This window comes from Lemur catta, chromosome 25, assembly GCF_020740605.2.
Source record: "Lemur catta isolate mLemCat1 chromosome 25, mLemCat1.pri, whole genome shotgun sequence".
Taxonomy (NCBI): Eukaryota; Metazoa; Chordata; class Mammalia; order Primates; family Lemuridae; genus Lemur; species Lemur catta.
The window spans coordinates 8,501,470-8,519,408 of NC_059152.1; the positions used below are offsets into that span (position 1 = coordinate 8,501,470).

The 17,939-nt window shown below is 45.5% G+C and overlaps 1 long non-coding RNA gene across 2 annotated transcripts; it reads left to right on the forward strand.

The window, feature by feature from the left end:
• The first annotated feature begins 8,069 nt into the window (after positions 1 to 8,069).
• Positions 8,070 to 15,695, forward strand: LOC123627427. Of its 2 annotated transcripts, none has more exons than XR_006731284.1 (3): positions 8,070 to 8,376; positions 13,135 to 13,433; positions 15,545 to 15,695. It is a non-coding gene; the product is annotated as an uncharacterized LOC123627427 (long non-coding RNA). The 2 variants fall into 2 exon arrangements; XR_006731285.1 differs by lacking the exon at positions 8,070 to 8,376 and adding an exon at positions 12,370 to 12,397.
• Positions 15,696 to 17,939: the final 2,244 nt, after the last annotated feature.

The following is a 17,939-nucleotide window of genomic DNA, read 5'->3' on the forward strand; positions in this document are numbered from 1 at the left end:
TTAATTAAATATTAAATAATTGTTGAATGCATGGATATGTACTTTTGAAGACTGTACAAATGTGCCTACAAAGAACAGCTGAACACCTGGTGAAGATGGCCTTACTCATGTGTGTCCTAGCTCTGTCCTCCCTGCACTCAGAGCTAAGTCTCCTAGGAAACGAGGCTGTCACCTCCACTGTGAACCCAATCCCACGACGGTGGCGAGAAATTTACTTTCCTGCCTTCACCTGGAACAAGGGCACCTCTGGTGTCAATAAATGTCATAAATATAACACTGTACATATAAAATATGTTTCACTTAAATTCAATGTTTCTGAAATTAAACATAACAAATAATAATAAATCTCCCAGTTACCCCCAATTATTGAAGTAGTAAGGAAGGAGCAATCATTTAGGTTTATACCTTCCTTGTTACCAGTAGTAAGAGTCCCCAGAAGGGCTGAGGTTGCCTTTTATGTGTCCGCATCCTCCCTGCTGACCTGCACACTCCGTGAAGGCAGAAGCCACACCTACCTGGTTTACTCCTGGGTCCCCAGCTCCTACCTGAGTTGGCGTCTTGTCGTAGGCGCTAGTACGTACTCAGTAACGGAATAAGTGATGAGCTGCAGATTCTCTTTTTATAACCTAGACTCAGAATCACGTATTATCATTTCCCCCAAACCCTACTGGTCAAAACAATCACAAAAGCCTTCTTAGTGTGAAGGGGACTTTGTCTCCCAATGGAAGTGTCAAAAAATTTGCAGACGTATTTTTAAACCTCCACAATGATATGCTCATTCCACTCTAATGTGAAGTAAGTGCACACATCTAAGAGAGTCCCTAAAACAACCCAGGGCTGAGAAAAAAAAAAAAAATTAGAGCTTATATTTCTGTTTTAATTTGCCCCCTTTACTCTATTTTTGTATCTGTTTGTATACATATACTGGCATATAGATGTTCTATATTCTATAAATAAATAAATAAATACACTGGGGAATGTGCCCAAAAGTTTTTTCTAATAAGATGCACAATTTAAAAACTTTTTCAGATATTGCTAAATACTTTGTCCTTAGCCTTGCTTTTTTATTTTCTACTTACTAAAAAACCAGAGATCCTCTATATCAAGATCTACCAGTCAACTTTTAGTCTTTCATTAAAACTGCTTCATAAAGTTCTATTGTCTAACTAGCCTCAGTTGGTGGATATGTAGGTGAATTCCAGGTTTTTGCTATTATAAACAATGCTATAATGTATATCCTTATCCTATACATCTTGGCATAATTTAGCCAATGTAGTTGTAGGCTAAATTCAAGCAGTGAACTGCTGGATCAAAGTAAATGTGCAATGAAAATTATGATTGATATTGATAAATTGCTCTCAGAAGAGTCTATCAATATTGGCAAAATGACCACCAATTAACAGTCCCCATAACAATATTTGTGAATTTCTTTCTCCAAATATCTTTACAGGCACTAATTATTATAAAACTTTACAATCTTTGCCAATCAAGTGAAAAATGGTACCCTGTTATCATTTGGATATGCATCCTTAATTTCGACAGAATGTGCTTATTGGACATTTGTATTATTTTTTTTCGAATTGCCTATTCATATTCCTTGCCCAATTCTTTATTTATTGATTCATACCAGCTTTTCTTTAGTGATTTGTAACAGCTCTTTGCAATTTAAAGAAATTATACATGTGTTTCTCATGGATGTTGCAAATATTTTCCCTGATTTGTCACTTTTTTTTAAAGGTAATTTTGTCATACAAAAGCATGTACACTTTTATGGTATTAAATTTATAATTTCTAAAACCTATGGATTCTACACTAGAAGTGACTCCCCCATACAGAGATTGTCAATAAATGCACCCATGATTTTTAAATCTTATGGTTTCAAATTTTACCTTTAGGTTTTTTATGCACATGGAGTTTCTTTATTTAGTAAAGAGTAAGGTAAGAATCAGCTTAATTTTAATTTATTTTTCCAAATGGCTGGCCACCCGTTCCAATACCATTTGTTGAATAGCCCTTCTTTTCATCTTTTTCAAGCTACATTTAGTACTTTCAGCTGATCCATACTCATTAAGTGTCTAAATGCTGACCACTTTGGGTAGATAATGACAATGTCCTAGAATTAGGGCAGAAGCTACAGTTTAGCTTTGGGAAAGGAAAGAAAATTAAGAAGCCCCACTATATAAATTCTCACCACAAGATATATTCCCCACCTTGGAGGCTAAGCTAATCTGTCCACCCACCCCCAGCCTCTCTGAGATCATTTCCCTTACACTTCTTTGTCAGTTCTTGGCCCACATCATCCTTTTTTGGATCAGTGCACTAAGCATAACCACTCTGCAAGTCACTTTCACAAAATGCTCTATAGATGCAGAAAAAGCATTTGACTATATTCAACATGTTTTGTCGAATAAAAATTCTCAAAGCTTTAGGTACAGAAGGAAATTTTCTGAGTATAATAAAGGCCATTTATGAAAATCACACAGACAACATCATAATCAATGGGGAAAACAGAAAGCTTTTTCTCTAAGGTCCAGTACAAGGCAAGGATGCACACTATTGTCATTTCTATTTAACATAGTGCTGACAGTACTAGCCAGAACAATCAGATAAGAAAAACAAAAGGCATCCAAAACAGAAGGGAAGAATTAAAATTATCCCTGTTTACAGATAACATGATCCTATATGTAGAAAACTCCAAGTATTTAACAAAATAAAAACAAATAACTGTTAGAACTAATAAATGAATTCAGTAAAGTTGCAGGATACAAAATCAACATATAAAAAATCAGTTGTATTTCTTTACATCAATAACAACCTATCCAAAATAGAAATCAAGAAAACAATTCCACTTCTGATAGCATTAAAAAGAATAAAATACTTAGGAATAAATTTAGCCAAGGAGATGAAAGGTCTGAACACTGAAAACTATAAAACATTGATAAAAGAAATTTATGATGACATAAATAAATGGAAAGATATCCTATGTTCATGGATTGAAAGAATTAGTACTATTAAAATGTCCATACTATCCAGAGCAATGTAAAGGTTCAACGCATCTCTATCAAAATGCCAATGACATTTTTCACAGAACTAGAAAAAACAATTGTAAAATTTGTATGGAACTACAAAAGATCCCAAATAGCCAAAACAATCCTAAGAAATAAAAACAAAGTTGGAGGCATCTACTTCCTGATTTCAAATTGTACTACAAAGCTATAGTAATCAAAACAGTATGATACTGGCATAAAAACATATACATAGACCAATGGAACAGAATAGAGAGCCCAGCAATAAACCCAAGTATATACAATCAATTAATTTTTGACAAGAGCACCAAGAAGACACAATGGAGAAAAGATAGTCTCTTCAATAAACGGTGTTGAGAAAACAGGATATCCACATGCAAATGAGTGAAATTAGACCCTTATCTTACATGTACACAAAAAATCAACTCAAAATAGATTAAAGACCTAAATTAAGATCTGAAGCTATAAAAATTCTAGAAAAAAAACAGGGGGAAAGCTCCTTGACATTCTCCTTGGCAATGGTTTTTTGAATACCACACTAAAAACTCAGGTAACAAAAGCAAAAATAAACAAGTGGGACTACATCAGACTAAAAGTCTTCTGCACAGCAAAGAAAACAATCAACAAAATGCAAAGACAGCCTACAGATAGGGAGAAAATATTTGTGAGACGTATGTCTGATAAGGTGTTAATATCCAAAATATATAAGGAACTCACACAATTCAACAGCAGAAAAACTGAATAACCTGATTGAAAAATGGGCAAAGCTGGCTGGGCATGGTGGCATGCACCTCTAGTCCCAACTGCTCAGGTGGCTGAGGTGGGAGGATCACTTGAGTCCAGGAGTTCAAGGTTACAGTGAACTATGAAAGTGCCGCTGTACTCCAGCCTGGGTGACAGAGCGAGATCCTGTCTGGAAAAAAGGGAAGGAGGGGGGGAGGGGCAAAGCAGCTGAATAGATATTTCTCCAAAGAAGACATAAAAATGCCCCAAAAGTATATGAAAAGGTGCTCAGCATCACTTATCATCAGGAAAATTCAAATCAAAACCACAATGTGATATCACTTGAAATCTATCAGGATGGTTATCAAGAAGGCAAGAGATAACAAGTGTTGGCGAGGGTGTGGAGAAAAGGGAACCCTTGTACCGTGTTGGTGGGAAAGTAACTTGGTACAGTCATTATGGAAAACAGTATGGAGGTTTCTCAAAAAACTAAAAATAGAACTACCATGTGATTCAGCAGTCCCTCTGTTGGATATAGACCCAAAGGAAATGAAATCAGCATCTCATGGAGGTATCTGCTCTCCCACTTTCATGGCAGTAGTATTCATGATAGCCAAGATACGGAAACCACCTAAGTACCCATCAGCTGATAAATGGATAAAGCAATTGTAGTATATATATATATATATATATATATATATACACACACACACACACACACACAATAGAATATTACTTAGCCTTAAAAAAGGAGATATTGCCATTTGGGACAACATGGGTGAAGCTGGAGGACAGGTGAAATAATTGAGACACACAAGGAAAAGTACTGCATGATTTCTCTTACATAAGAAATTTTAAAAAGAAGTTGAATACATAGAAAAGAGAGTGGAATGGTGGTTACCAGGGGTGGGGAGAGGGGAAAATGGGGAGATGTAGGTTAAAGGGTATAAATCTAGAGGTCTAATGTACAGCATGAGGACTATAGTTAATATTGTACTGTGTACTGGAAATTTGCTAAGAGAGTAGATTTTAGGTGGTCTTACCATATACACATAAAAAGATAACTATGTGAGATGATATGTTAATTTGCTTATCTAGTAACCATTTAACTCTATATGTATATCAAAACATCATGTTGTACACCTTCGACATACATAATTGTTTTTAAAAAAGTGAAAAACTACAAATGAATAAAATGGAATTTAAAAAAAATCATTTGTCTTTGTAGAGTTGAACCACTGTAGGAGTTTATACCCAGGTCTCTGAGAAGGTGCAAGACACTTTGCACGGTTTCACTAATCCTTTTGGTTTGGTGGGGCCAGCGCTCCCACCCTGTATTTACATAATAAAAGCTAAGATTACACTGAAGTTACCTTTACCTCACTGTTTTCTGTCTTTCTTTTTCCTTTTTTTCCAATTGCCTAATCCAAGTTGCTTGGGGAAAGTTACATTGGTGTTGGGATTCAGCCCTCGCCTGGACAGAGATGGCCATTAGAGTCATTAGCATGGACATTGGCACCAGTGATTATACAGCAGTGGCCTGGGGTGCAAGGATTGTGGGCCGGCCCCTGGTTCTTGTCTGAGACTGAGGTCCCTCCCTCCATCCTTGGCATGCACGATGCATGGCCAGCCAAGGGGGAGCTAACCCTAACCCTAACCCTAACCCTGGGCTCTCCCACACCCTGCGGCAACCAGTCCCAGGGTGGGCACAGGAGTCCTCGTGCCCGGCTGTCCAGAAGGTCAGTACCTGCTCCTCCCCTGCACTAAGACCCACTGCTGAGACCCGCCCCTCCCCCCCACAGCACTCCGGGCTGGCCAAGGAGCTAGATTTCCACCCGAAGCCAGAGAAGCTTCAGAGCTCAGCCCCTGCCCTGCAGAGCCCCTGGAGAGAGAGCAGTGCTGGAAGATAAACATCTCAGCAGAGCGGGGCTGTGCAGGTCGCCTGAGGCCTCTGGCTCCTCAGATAAGAACCAGAGGCACAGCCACCTCAATTTGAAAACAATTTAAGATATGTCACACTAATTAGAGGGGTCTGCAGGCACAAGACCCAACTAGATTTAGATCCAGTGTGTTAACACAAATCAGATGGTTGAAAATAAGGATTTCACGTAAATAAAAATGCCACCCCGTGTAAATAAAAATACAACCTCATCCTATGCAGTTGAGCAGATGCTGGGATTTGTTTTTCTTTCCCCTTCAGGCTGTGGATATTTCCCTTCATCAGATATTGTTTCTGACACGGGAGAATGTGGGTAGGGCTACCGACTTTTTTTAATTCACTTAAAATCACCGTAATTTGCTAAAGCAGGTTGAATGACTCCTACAGTTCTTGTTAAAAAAAAAAAAAAGGCAGATCTGAAATGAATGCCTTCATTTAATCAAGGCACTAAAGAGCTAATGCCACCCGGACCACCCAGAGCCCAGCACCAGTGTTTCCTAAAGAACTTGGCCTCCTGTCCCTTTCTGAACACAAAGTTTCATCTTGCAATTATGGGATTCCTTTGTTTCTTTAATGCTACTTAAAGCACTGGGCCCCGTGGCCTCATCTGAGGCAAAGCACCTTTTGCAAGCGGCACACACTGCAGTCACTGGCCATAAAGCTGTCCTATGGGAAGCAGGTAACAGGTGAAGCGCCCTGGGCAGGTGACAGGTGGGGCAGAGGGCACCCAGCACACGTCCTGCGGTGGCTCACAAAATGGGCTCCCACAGGGGACTCCACTGTCATTACCAGAGGCCGACCAAAACTATTTTGCAAACAGAGAACCGTGACTTGTTTGGGTCTTGAAAATTGTAAGTGTCCCCTTCTCGTCCCCAGGCAGCCATGAGAGTCTGAGCTGGCGCCTGTGGGAAGGCGGCCCTCCGCGTCACCATGAGCCACCGGGTCCCTAAGGTACCATGTTGAATTTCTCAATCTAACTTTGTTTAGTTTGGGGAAAACATTTTTTTGGTCCTGAAAAAAAAAAAAAAATTCACTGTGGTTTCTCTCCTACTCCCACCCTCTGTAATCGCCACTTACAAGAAAGAGTTTCACCATTTTCCCATAAAACCAAAAAAATGAGGATGCTGGGCAGACAGTCTTTGTTTCTTTGCTTCCATCTCCCTCTGCTCCAGGCAGTGCTGTCTGCCCGCTGTCCCCGCACCTCCTCCCTTCGTGCTGGGCTCGCCCCTTTTCCCCTTGGCAGACTTCCTTCTCAGAAGCCAGCTCAGCCCCCATAAGTGATGCCATGGTAGAGTGGAGGTAGCCCAAGTCCTCCTGCCTCTGCAGTGCCAGGACACCCTCTACCATTGCAGTCCCCAAGCCCCAGGCCACGGACCAGTCCCCATCCGCGGCCTGTTAGGAATCAGAGCAGCAGGCAAGCGAGGGAAGCTTCATCTGTATTGACAACCAATCCCCATCGCTGGCATCACCGCCTGAGAGTGCTTGTCAGATCAGCCCCGGCATGAGATTCTCATAGAGCATGAACACTACCGTAAACTGCGCATGTGAGAGATCTAGGTTGTGCTCTCCTTATGAGAATCCAACTCCTGATGATCCGAGGTGGAGCTGAGGTGGTGATGCTAGCACAGGGGAGCGGCTGCAAACACTGATTATCATTAGCAGAGAGGTGTGACTGCACCGTAAATGTAATGCACTCGAATCATCCCCAAACCATCCCCCACTCCCCATCCATGGAAAAATTGTCTTCCAAGAAACCGGTCCCCGGTACCAAAAAGGTTGGGGATGGCTGCTCTACCACATCCCAGGCTTGACTTGACCGGCAGCGAGGAGTTCACTGCTTCCTCCCTGCAGCCACCCGTGATTGTCCTGCCTTCTGCTTTCCTTCCCGCCGCCCCCCACCCCGACTCTGTGGCCAATTTGTAACTCCTCAATTCACCCGCCAACCAACAGCTCCTGGGCTCCCGCGAAGGATCGATTGCATTGTGCAATATTATTTTGCACCTGCCCCTTTGTAAGTCTCCTGACGTCATTCCACACGCGTTGGCACGCGGGCTTCTGTCCTCCAAGGCGTGTTGTCCACGAATCCTGTCCTTTCTACTCCCTTTACCAGGGCGGCGGCAGGAGTGAGTAGCACATTAGTCAAACTCCTGGATTCTCTTCAGTGCTTCTGCTACTGACTCACCGTGTGAGTGTGGACAAGTCACTTCCCTTTCTCAGCCCTGACTGCTCCAGCCCTGACACGCTCTCTTGCATCTGGAAAGAACACAGCTGGAACGAATGGCATGTCCTCTGTACAGAGGGTGACTCCGTAACTCATTGTCCAACTTTCACTTTCAAAAGCAACAGGGGGTGTTTGCATAATTAAGCCGGGACAGGCTTAAACAGGTTTGTCCCCGGCAAACTCCAGGGTGTATGGTCCATGCCAGGTTCTGGGATCTCAGGTGAAAACAGGGATGGGCACAGGAATCCCTCCCAACTCATGGAGACAGAATAACAGCAGCTTGCTGACGTCTGGGCTGTTAGGTTTGCTCTAGCGAAGGGATGAGAAATTCAGACCATCTTTCATACATTTCTAACCTCCGTGCAAAAATCGTCAGACACAACCCTCCAACGCCAACAGGGTGATCTGAGAAACGCTGGGTGAAGCTAGGCGAAGCTGTCCCCGTGGCCAAGAAGGCTCTGCCCACGGTAAGTCCCAGCCTCAAACATCATCCATGCCCTGCCCCTCTGCAATTTATACCACCCAGATATCAAGCACCTGCCTATTTCAGGTGTCTAAAATAACAGCTGGCCAGGGGGATTCGGTTGAACCCAGAGGAAGGGCTAATAGGACCCCAGCGCGGCTGTAAGGGGTCTTAGTATTTTCTGAGAATTCAGTGGGTGGGAGTGTTTGCATCTAAGAGCTGCATCCGGGCCCGCAGCTCTCGGGCCCCCAACTGAACTTCTGGGGAGGACGATCCGGGCAGGAGCAGAGAGCCAGCACGCAGCACGCGGCCACAGTGAGCAATCAGCAGAAATGCAGCCACCCAGGCTTGGCTCAGAAACCAGATACCAGGCGCGGGGCAGGAATTCGCCCTTGGGAATCTGTTGCTTAACTCCAGTTCCTCAGGCGGCCTGCCTCCTCGACAAAGGCCAAGCCACACTGGGATCCCGGCGAGGCCGGGCTGGCCAGCCAGTGCCAGCTCACGCAGGGTGAGCCCGGGGCTGGGAGGAGCCCAGGCAGCCCTTGGGGATGCCAGCACCGGGCACAACCCCAGGGGTAGGCAGGTTTCTGCAACTCCCGTAAGATCTCTATGTCCTACGTGGGAAAAGTGTAGGTTTCAAAGGCCGTTGATCAAAAGGCCCAAACTGTCTTCGGCCCGGGTCTAATCTAGCTGGAACGACGGACGGTGGGCCCAGGATGACGCTGGGCAGCTGCAGGCCTTGCTGGGAAGTGAAGAGAGGTCCGGCCACACCTGGATCTCCAGGGGGTTCAAGGGCACAAGGACCAGCAGAACCAGCAGGCCCCTAGGTGTGGAGCTGGGGTCTGTGGCCTCCCAGGCAACCCCACTGACACCTGGAAGGTCTGCTCAGTCGCGAAAAGCAGGGGGAAGCGGGAAAGGTTCGCTCAGTTATCAGGGAGGGGGAAGAGGGCAGGAAGAGAAGACTAGGAGAGGGCTGTCTGAGTGCATTTGCTTTCTTCTAAAATATAAATTGAATCGGAAATGCCCGCAGGAGCACATGGGCATTTTGATCGTCAGCCCGCTGGGTGGGCAACACAGGTGACCCCTGCTCTACCCTGTGCACCGGTGGCACTTGAAGAGCCTTTAACAACACCTGCACCACGGTGCAGGCAGTCTCTACAGGCTTGGTGACCTTCATCCGGGCTTCCTTCTTACGAAAAATGCACGGGTGCAGCAATTTGCAAGGATTAACTCTAAGCAGAAAACATTTCTTTCTCCAACAACCCACACACAGCACCCCACATCTGGAGGTGTTGCAGAGGACACAGTGAGCAGGGGGTCTGAGGTGGGGGTGAGAGGACAGAGCTGGGGTGTCTCTGATGAATGACATCCCCCAGAGTGCATTTCGCCCCAGAGTGATTCTGCTCTTGTCAACGTCATGGTAAATAACTGAGCATGCACTTTAGGTACTTGGGGCGCTGAGCTCACTTTGATTTCTCGTCACTCTGCCCCAAATGCAGAAGCTCAGTGGACAAGCTGCACCCAAGGGGTGACAAACAGCTTGGATGTTTCTAGAAGGTAAAAGTCGGTGGATGGGGGTGAGAGAGGCCAGAGGGAGAAGGAAGAATCCCTCCTCCTCACGACCGTCCAGTTTTGAAAACTCAAGTTTTTTGTCTTAGTTCCTTCCTTGGGTTTTGAGGCTGTCCAGAGAGACGCGGGGAAGACTTAGCACGTGGAAGGCCAGAGGTCGAGGCCGGGGCTGAAGTGCTGCAGATTCTCCGATGGGTGGGAATGAGTCACCGCTCAGGCCTCTTTCTAGTCAGGCAGAGGGAATGGCCTCATTTTGTAATCGCTGGAGCCGGAGGAGCCCTCACCTTGATCTGCACGCAGGGGGCCCAAGTTCAGGCCCAGAGACCCTCAAGTCTCGTCCCCCATGCTCTTCTGAGCTGCGCAGGGCCAGCTTCCCTCAACCCGCTCCGAAGTCCCCAGCCACCCTCCTCCACGAAGCAAGTCCCATCTGCAGGCCAGCAAGCACCGGCTGACACCACGTCCACGAGAAGGGAAACACCAAGGATAGGTGACTCATGACAGCACCCAGCCGCCCAATGACAGGAGATGTTTGGTCTCCTATCAGGTCCTCGGCATTCCTCAGCCCTGGCTGGAGCCAGAGCCCCGCAAAGTAAGCCAGGATGAGGGGACATCGCAGGAGATGCCTATAGCATCATTTATTCGTGACTCCAGAGAGCGCAATGCGTATGAGAAAATGGAAAACTGTCCCCACTGGCTTCATTCATTCATTCTCCCATTCAGACAGGAATTTTCCATTTCTTTGTAAATGAGTAAAAGGTGCAGGCTGGGTGGCCCTGGACGGACGGGATCTGATTAATGAAAGACAGACTTGAATAAAAATGTGTGAATTCTCAAGTTCCAGGCTATTTACTGCTTTGGACGGTATTCAGAGGGGAGTCACTGAAAGTTTATAATGAGAAGGAAAACAAACACGATTTTCTCGTTCCTGACGCTTTCCCATGGGCAAGAACGGTTTGCCTGGATTCAGCAAAGCCTGTCTTCTTCTGCATGATCCATGGGGGGTTCTGAAAACCGGGGTGCTGGCCACAGGGTACAGGGCCTCTTATCCACTGGGACCCGTCTTCCTGGTCCCTCGGCGAGCTGTGGCAGGGCCTCTCTGGCTGTCTGCCCAGGGTCCCGGGGTAGCAGACCCAGAGGCAGAGGCAGAGCAGCCAGGGGAGGGCTGGGATGACTGAAGCTCTGCCACGTAGGTTCAGGGGCCCTCCCTCCAGGTGCCACCTGTGTGAGAAACGGAACCACAGCTCAGTAACCAAAACCGGTGCACCCAACACGGTGACCTCCGCGGCAGCAGATGACCTTCACCAATAAGTCAACGGCGCTTACTGGGAGCCCCCTGTGTCCAAGTGTGCGTGACATACGCAGTGGAGGGGCTTACCTAGGCTACATTAGCAACGTGACACGGTGCACATGGGAAGTCCCCGAAGCAGGGAAGGATTGCTGTCGCTGCTGAGTGGGGGGGAAGGAGGGACTTTGGAAGGAGGTGGGGCTGGAGCTGGGACTTGCAGGAGACCCGGAATGGAATGAGGAAACCAGAAGAGGGGAGGGTGCTCTGGGCACGGGGAGAAAAAGGGAGTGACTAGAACACCCTGCAAGGTATGCTGGGGAGACGTGACCACCCAGCATGGCGGGGCTGCGGGCTGTTTTGGGGGGTGGTAGGGATTGAGGTGGCGAAAGCAGGTTTAGACCACCATTGGATGTTCCTGGAAGTCAGGCGAGGGGTCTCCATGCAAAGTTTTTGGTAAGGAGGGTCAGACTCGATTGGACGCTATTGATTAAGAATTTGGCACGTGCCGGGGACTGTGTTAGGAGCTGGGGCTTCAATCATGATTGAGACAAGGTCTCTGCCTTTAGAGGGTTCCTAATTTAGGGGACATGGCACGCAAGAAGCAGGAATTTTGCTCTAATGTGATCAGGATTGTGGTGGAAATACACACAGGTTGGTGCTTAGGGACAAGGCTTATTGGGTGGAGCGCAGGGAGTATTGTGGGGGGAAGCAATCAGTGAAACCGTGCACCTTGTCCCAAGGGTGAGAGGGACTAGAGGATGAACCCCGAGCCTAGGAGTGGCAGGGAGGGTGCAAGAGAGCTTCAGGAGGTAGATCGGGGCGGGAACCTTTTCCTGTTGGAAGCCACATTAACTTAGCTGTAATCAAATAAGGCCACATTCAAGAAACTTCAGTTAGATATACTTAAAAATACACATTATTTAGTAAAAATCTAACTACTACATACTTAAGAATTTCAAAAAATCAAAACTGTTCATTTTAAACTTAACTAACCTTTTCATGACTTCGTTGTGTCCGCCTTTTGTTGGAAAGCATTTGGATATTTGGTGGCAGCATGGAGGTCCACTGTTTCAGCTGATCCTCTAGCTCTGTGGTCCCCAACCCCTGGGCGGCAGACCAGCACCGCTCTGTGGCCTGTTAGGAACCGGGCCTCACAGCAGGAGAGCAGGAGGTGAGTGGAGGGCAAGTGAGCGAAGCTTCGTCTGTGTTTACAGCCGCTCCCCATCGCTCGCATCACCGCCTGAGCTCCACCTCCTGGCAGATCAGAAGCGGCGTTAGATCCAGTCGAGAGGCTGCACTTAAGGACCTAGAAGGGCCACGTGTGGCCTTAAGGCCCCAGATTCCCCACCCCTGAATGGCGAGGGAAAGAGTGGGCGGTGGTTGTCAATCAAGGTGGATGAGTTGACAGGGCAGGAAGGTCCTGGGACATAAAGACATCCATCGGGAAACTGCACAGGTGGCTTGGCGTGTGGTGGGACAAGCTGGAAACTGAAAGGAAAGAAACAATGAAAACAGGGCCAGGCTCCCTCACAGCCCGGCTTTTGGGATGGTCAAGAGTGGCTGGGAAAAGGGGCACTCCCAGTGCAGCAAGCCTTCTCTTCCAGATAAGTTTGTTCATTCTCTCTGCTGTAGAGAAAGAAGAAAACTCCCCTCAACCTCCCAAAGACCCCCCGCTGCTAACCCTGTGACAGTATTTCTGTCAGACCATTTTTCCTGCATCTATTTTTTGTTTGGTTTTAACATTGTTCTGATCATACTGTGTTACAATTTTGTACCCTGCTGCCTTTAACATTCTAGTGTGTATATTCTTCTGCATGTTAAATTTATCCTGGCTATGACAAATGTTCATATTTTCATATATAGTTACATGAAGAGGCTCACTTCATTACTTTTTTTCTTCCTTCACAGCAAACTTTGAAAATGTCCCTCCCTCCCTCCCTTTTTCTTCTCCTTTCTATTCCCTCCGTACTGCCCACCTTCCTTCCCAGAGCCATGAATGGACGTCTCCTTCAAATCAGCCAGTGTCTTTGTGACATACACCAGCAAATCTCTCTAAGGCCTAAGCTCCCAGAAGTTTTGAGGCTCATGCTGGGAAGAGGAAAGATTTCTGGTGATGGGGGTCTCACTCCGAGGGGTTGGGGACTGGTGGCTGGTCACCCCAAGCCAGGGACAGTTGGCAAGATGAAGAAGATGAAGAAGAGGAGAAGGTGAGACTGGGTCAAGGCAGGTAAAAGTGTTTCCTGGATTTCTCAAGACCATAGAGCCTCAGAAAGAGGGACATATAACACATCGCATTTAGAGAGGGGAAAAAAGTATGGTCTGCCCACCAAGCCACTGGCACATGCTTGGAAAGGGTTTTAATATTATAGAGTGTTCACAGTGATGTTTCATAAGAACTGATTTGCCCTTCCCTTGCTTCCTACCTAATAGGTAGGTATATACAGTGTCTCTCCTCTCTCTCTCTCTCTCTCTCTCTCTCTCTCTCTTCCTCCCTCTCTCTCTCACTCACACTCACACACACAGACACACACACACATACACAGTCTGTGCCTCTCTGTCTCTCTCACACACACTCTCACTCTCCCTCTCTCTGTGTGTGTCTCTCACACGCACACAATCTGTCTCTCTCATCTCTCTCACACACATACACTCTCTCTCTGTCTCTGTGTGTGTGTCTCTGTCTCTCTGTCTCGCTCTCCTTTAACCCAGTGAAATTTCCAAGGGAGCCTTTGCTCTGTAATCATGATAACAAGCTTCTTCTGTCCCATATGCCTGCCACCATCCCCAGCCCTCGCGAGTGTATTTGTCACGACATTGCCAAGAGGTAGGCACTATCGTTACGCACAAGGAGGATACCTCGCTTGTGCGGAGTTACGCAACCAGTAAGTGTGAGAGCCTGGATTTAAACTCAGGGCACCTGACCTCAAAGCCCGTTCTCTTAGCTACTATCCCATACTCCTATTTCTCTCTGTTCTGTTCTTTTAACTTCACGGTTTTCAAATAGGGGCTGGAATTCCGGTGGGATTATTGCAGAGATGCATGTGATAGTCAAAGCTTTTTCAACTTGAATGTAGATGGTGTGCTAAGGTCTCTACATTTTCTGAAGTTCAATGTTTGGGTGAAGTTCAATTATCGGGCCAGGGAGGGAGCAGTCCAGGAACACTCCCTGCCTTTTCCTAAGCCGTCTGGAGAGCAGGTAGGCCTGGCCTTAGAGATGCCAGGGCTTTGTGTTCACCTGACCTTCACGGTCAAGAACTTGGAGTAAGGACGTGTGTTCCACTGGCCTGATCTCATTAGGACGAGCTGCCTGTGCCTGGTGCATCGGAGACGTCCACCCTCGCATCCCCAGTTTGTCCACCCCTGTCTCTTTATTGACAAGCAGAGCAGGAACCTTCTAAAGAGCTCTGTTGGGAAGCAGAAATCACCAAAGTTGATTTCTAAAGATCGCGTCCGTGTGGCTGGCTCCTGCAAGACTCATGAGTGACTTTCGCTCAGTGTAGCAGCCGGGCCTGGAGTCCACTCACCCCCACTAGCCGCACGCTTCCTGCTCCCAACGTCAAGGTTTTCATTTGACCATGGTATAATGAGCTGTATAAAATTAAAAACAGCTAAATACCACCTTATTTACAGTAATTTTCTATTTTCTGTAGTCGTCACTGAAACCTCTGCTTAGCGACGCCAGCCTCCAGATCATACCAACCACCACTGAGAGACCCAATCACGGCGACCACCAACCACAACATAAACCAGCGTGAGGACCTGAGATCATGCTCGCTCCCACTCTGTCCCCAGCCCAGCCTGGTTTTTCCATCACATGCTTTTTAGGCGACAGGGAGCTGAGGCAGGGGGAACATTCAGTTCCCCTTTCAAAGACTGGGGACGCTTAAAAATATCTTCGAGTAAGCAAGCAGGGTTCAGAGGAATGCCTACTTACACTTACAGAAGGGTGGTGTTGGGATCCAGGCTCCCGAATGTCCTCAAACCTGCACTTGGGCTGGGCCTGGGAAGCCCGTGAGTATCCTTTGCAGACGGCTTTTCCTTCACTGTTGCGTCTCCATCTGGACAGACAATCTTGCAACAGCCCTGCCTCTTCTTAAGGCTATTTGTGATGGACTGAAGTGTGTCCCCTCCACTCTCTGAAATTCATTTATTGAAGTCTTAACCCCCAGTGCACCTCAGAACGCGACTGTATTTAGAAATAGGGCCTTTAAGGGGTCGTTAAGTTGAAATAAGGTCACATGGGTGTGTCCTAATTCAGTATGACTGGTGTCCTTATATGAAGAAAAAGAGACACCAAGAACTGGCGCTCTCTCTGCAGGCACAGAGAAAAGGCCACGTGAGGACAGTGAGAAGATGCCATCTGCACGCCAAGAAGAGAGTCCTTGGGAGAAACCAAGCCTGTCAACACCTTGATCTTGGACTTTCAGCCTCCAGAACTGTTAGACAATAAACTTCTGTAGTTGAATGCACCCAGTCTGCTGTATTTTGTTATGGCGGCCGGAGCACTAAGACGCCATCCACGCAATTTCTTCTTGTATGTCAAAGTCTTAACGTGAGACACGAATGAGTTGGTGGTCAATCTACCCAGGCACTTAAAAATATTCTTGAGTTATGGGAAGATTTAAATTCTCCATAGTTGGCCCTCTTTAGCCTGCTCTTTCTTATTGGTCAAATATATTTGCGAGTGGAATATCCAAGAAGTTAACCAAAACCATCTTAATTTACTCTCTGTCTCCTATTCCTCACGTGCCCAGTACTCTTAATCACTCCCATTCCTCAACCTCTGACTGCTCCCTTCGGCAAGTCCACTTGTCTGGCAGGTGTTTGCCGAGTGCTTGTCTGGGTGACCCACTGCTATTGGCACTGGAGGTACAGAACGAAGAAGACAGGTAAGGCACGTGCTCTCATGTGGCTTCCACCCCAGCAGGGGAAAACAGAAATAAAAATTAATAAGTAAACAAGGACTATGTTGGATAGTGAAAAGCTATTCAGGAATTTTCAATATGGCACTGGGATGATGTCTAAGAGTGCACTTTGACTGGGCAGACAGGAAATCTGTCCTCTTCACCTAAGGAACATTCTACCCCAATCCCCGTCTCTCCATCACCATTATCACGGCCGAGTCCAACCTGGACAGCCAAACATGCTGGTGCCTTGATCTTGGACTTCCCAGCCTCCAGAACCATGAGAAAATAGATTTCTCTTCTTTATAAATTACACAGTCTCAGCTCTTTTGTTTTAGCAGCACAAATGGACTAATACACATACCCACACACACATGTGTCCTCTTCTTTTTTCTTCCTCATTTTTCTTTCCCAATTTTTGGTCATTATCTGAGGAACATTTCTTTTTTATTCTATTGGTGAGCTAGGAATGCTTAATAGCAGCTGATATACATAGGAGTAACAGACTCAGGGTAGCCAACACTCAATATCTGTTAAGTAAATGACCGAATGCATTAATAAAAGTTTCAAGTGCTGTTTTTCTTTAAGTTAGAAGCTATTTTCTTGCATTGAAATATCCAGCCACCAGCACAATACCCAGTTGTGGATATCTAAGTTATGCTTGATGAATGAATGAATGAAGAGTCATACACTTTAAATATTAAAGTAAACATAATGAGGTTTAACTCTAAAGCCTTTGAAAGTGCCTAGATATTCTCTTCAGAGTATTTACAAAATTATTTATCAACCTCTTAATCTATAAGTAAACCTACTCTACCTTTATTTTTTGAAAAATTACATCTTCAATATTTTCTTTTTTATTACTGTGATTATGAAAAGATTACTCAATTCTATTGATTGCCAATATAGAATATTTCTACTATATGATGATTTAATATGATTTTTACAGACTGGGAACTTAACCTTTATCTATTTACAATGTTGTGTTCCTGAGAAAAATGTGTTCCAAGGTCCAAAACATAGACTTTGTCTATTGCTTTCTGAAAGTGCAATTCATTTAATAATTTGGGCACTTAACTGGATTTTGTTTTTTCTCAAATACATGGCATAACCCTATATCTCAAAATGGATATCAAACTTCAGTATGATTTTCTGTCATTTTAAGTCAATTTTTTTTTAGTCTTCCAAATTACCTCCCCCTACAGCCATTCTTTTATTCATGTTGAATACAGATTTAATTATTGTCATATGCAGTGAGTCTCTGCCTTTTATCAAGTTTCATTCCTGGGCAGTTTATGACACAGTGAATTGACTTGAAGTAGATTATATTTTACCTTAGGAACAACAATACAATTGAGAGTTTTATTCTAGTTTCCACATCAAATGAACTTTAGATATGACCAGAATATGTCATAAAAGCAAAAACATAACAGTTTTAAACCCCTATAATCAATTACAAGAGTAAAATGAATGCCCAAATCATTTAAGATGAGATTAAGTCAATTACATATATTTTGTAATAAAAGAGGCTGTGTGTCTCTAAAATATAAAATTTCTCTGTTTCTTCACCCTCTTCTGTGATAGTCCATTCTACACACTGGAACTGGATTAACCTTCTTACTAGATGAAACTCCACGTTCACAAACCTTCAATAGCTCACCTTTCCTCGTAGGATCCAGTGGGAACACTTCAGCATGGAAGTTCCTCTTGCGAGAAGCCCCAGCTCCCTCTACCCCTCCCCCATCCTTCCCAACACCAGCAGTGCTCAGCAAACTGGGTAGCAGCTCTTGGTCTCTCACAGACATCACT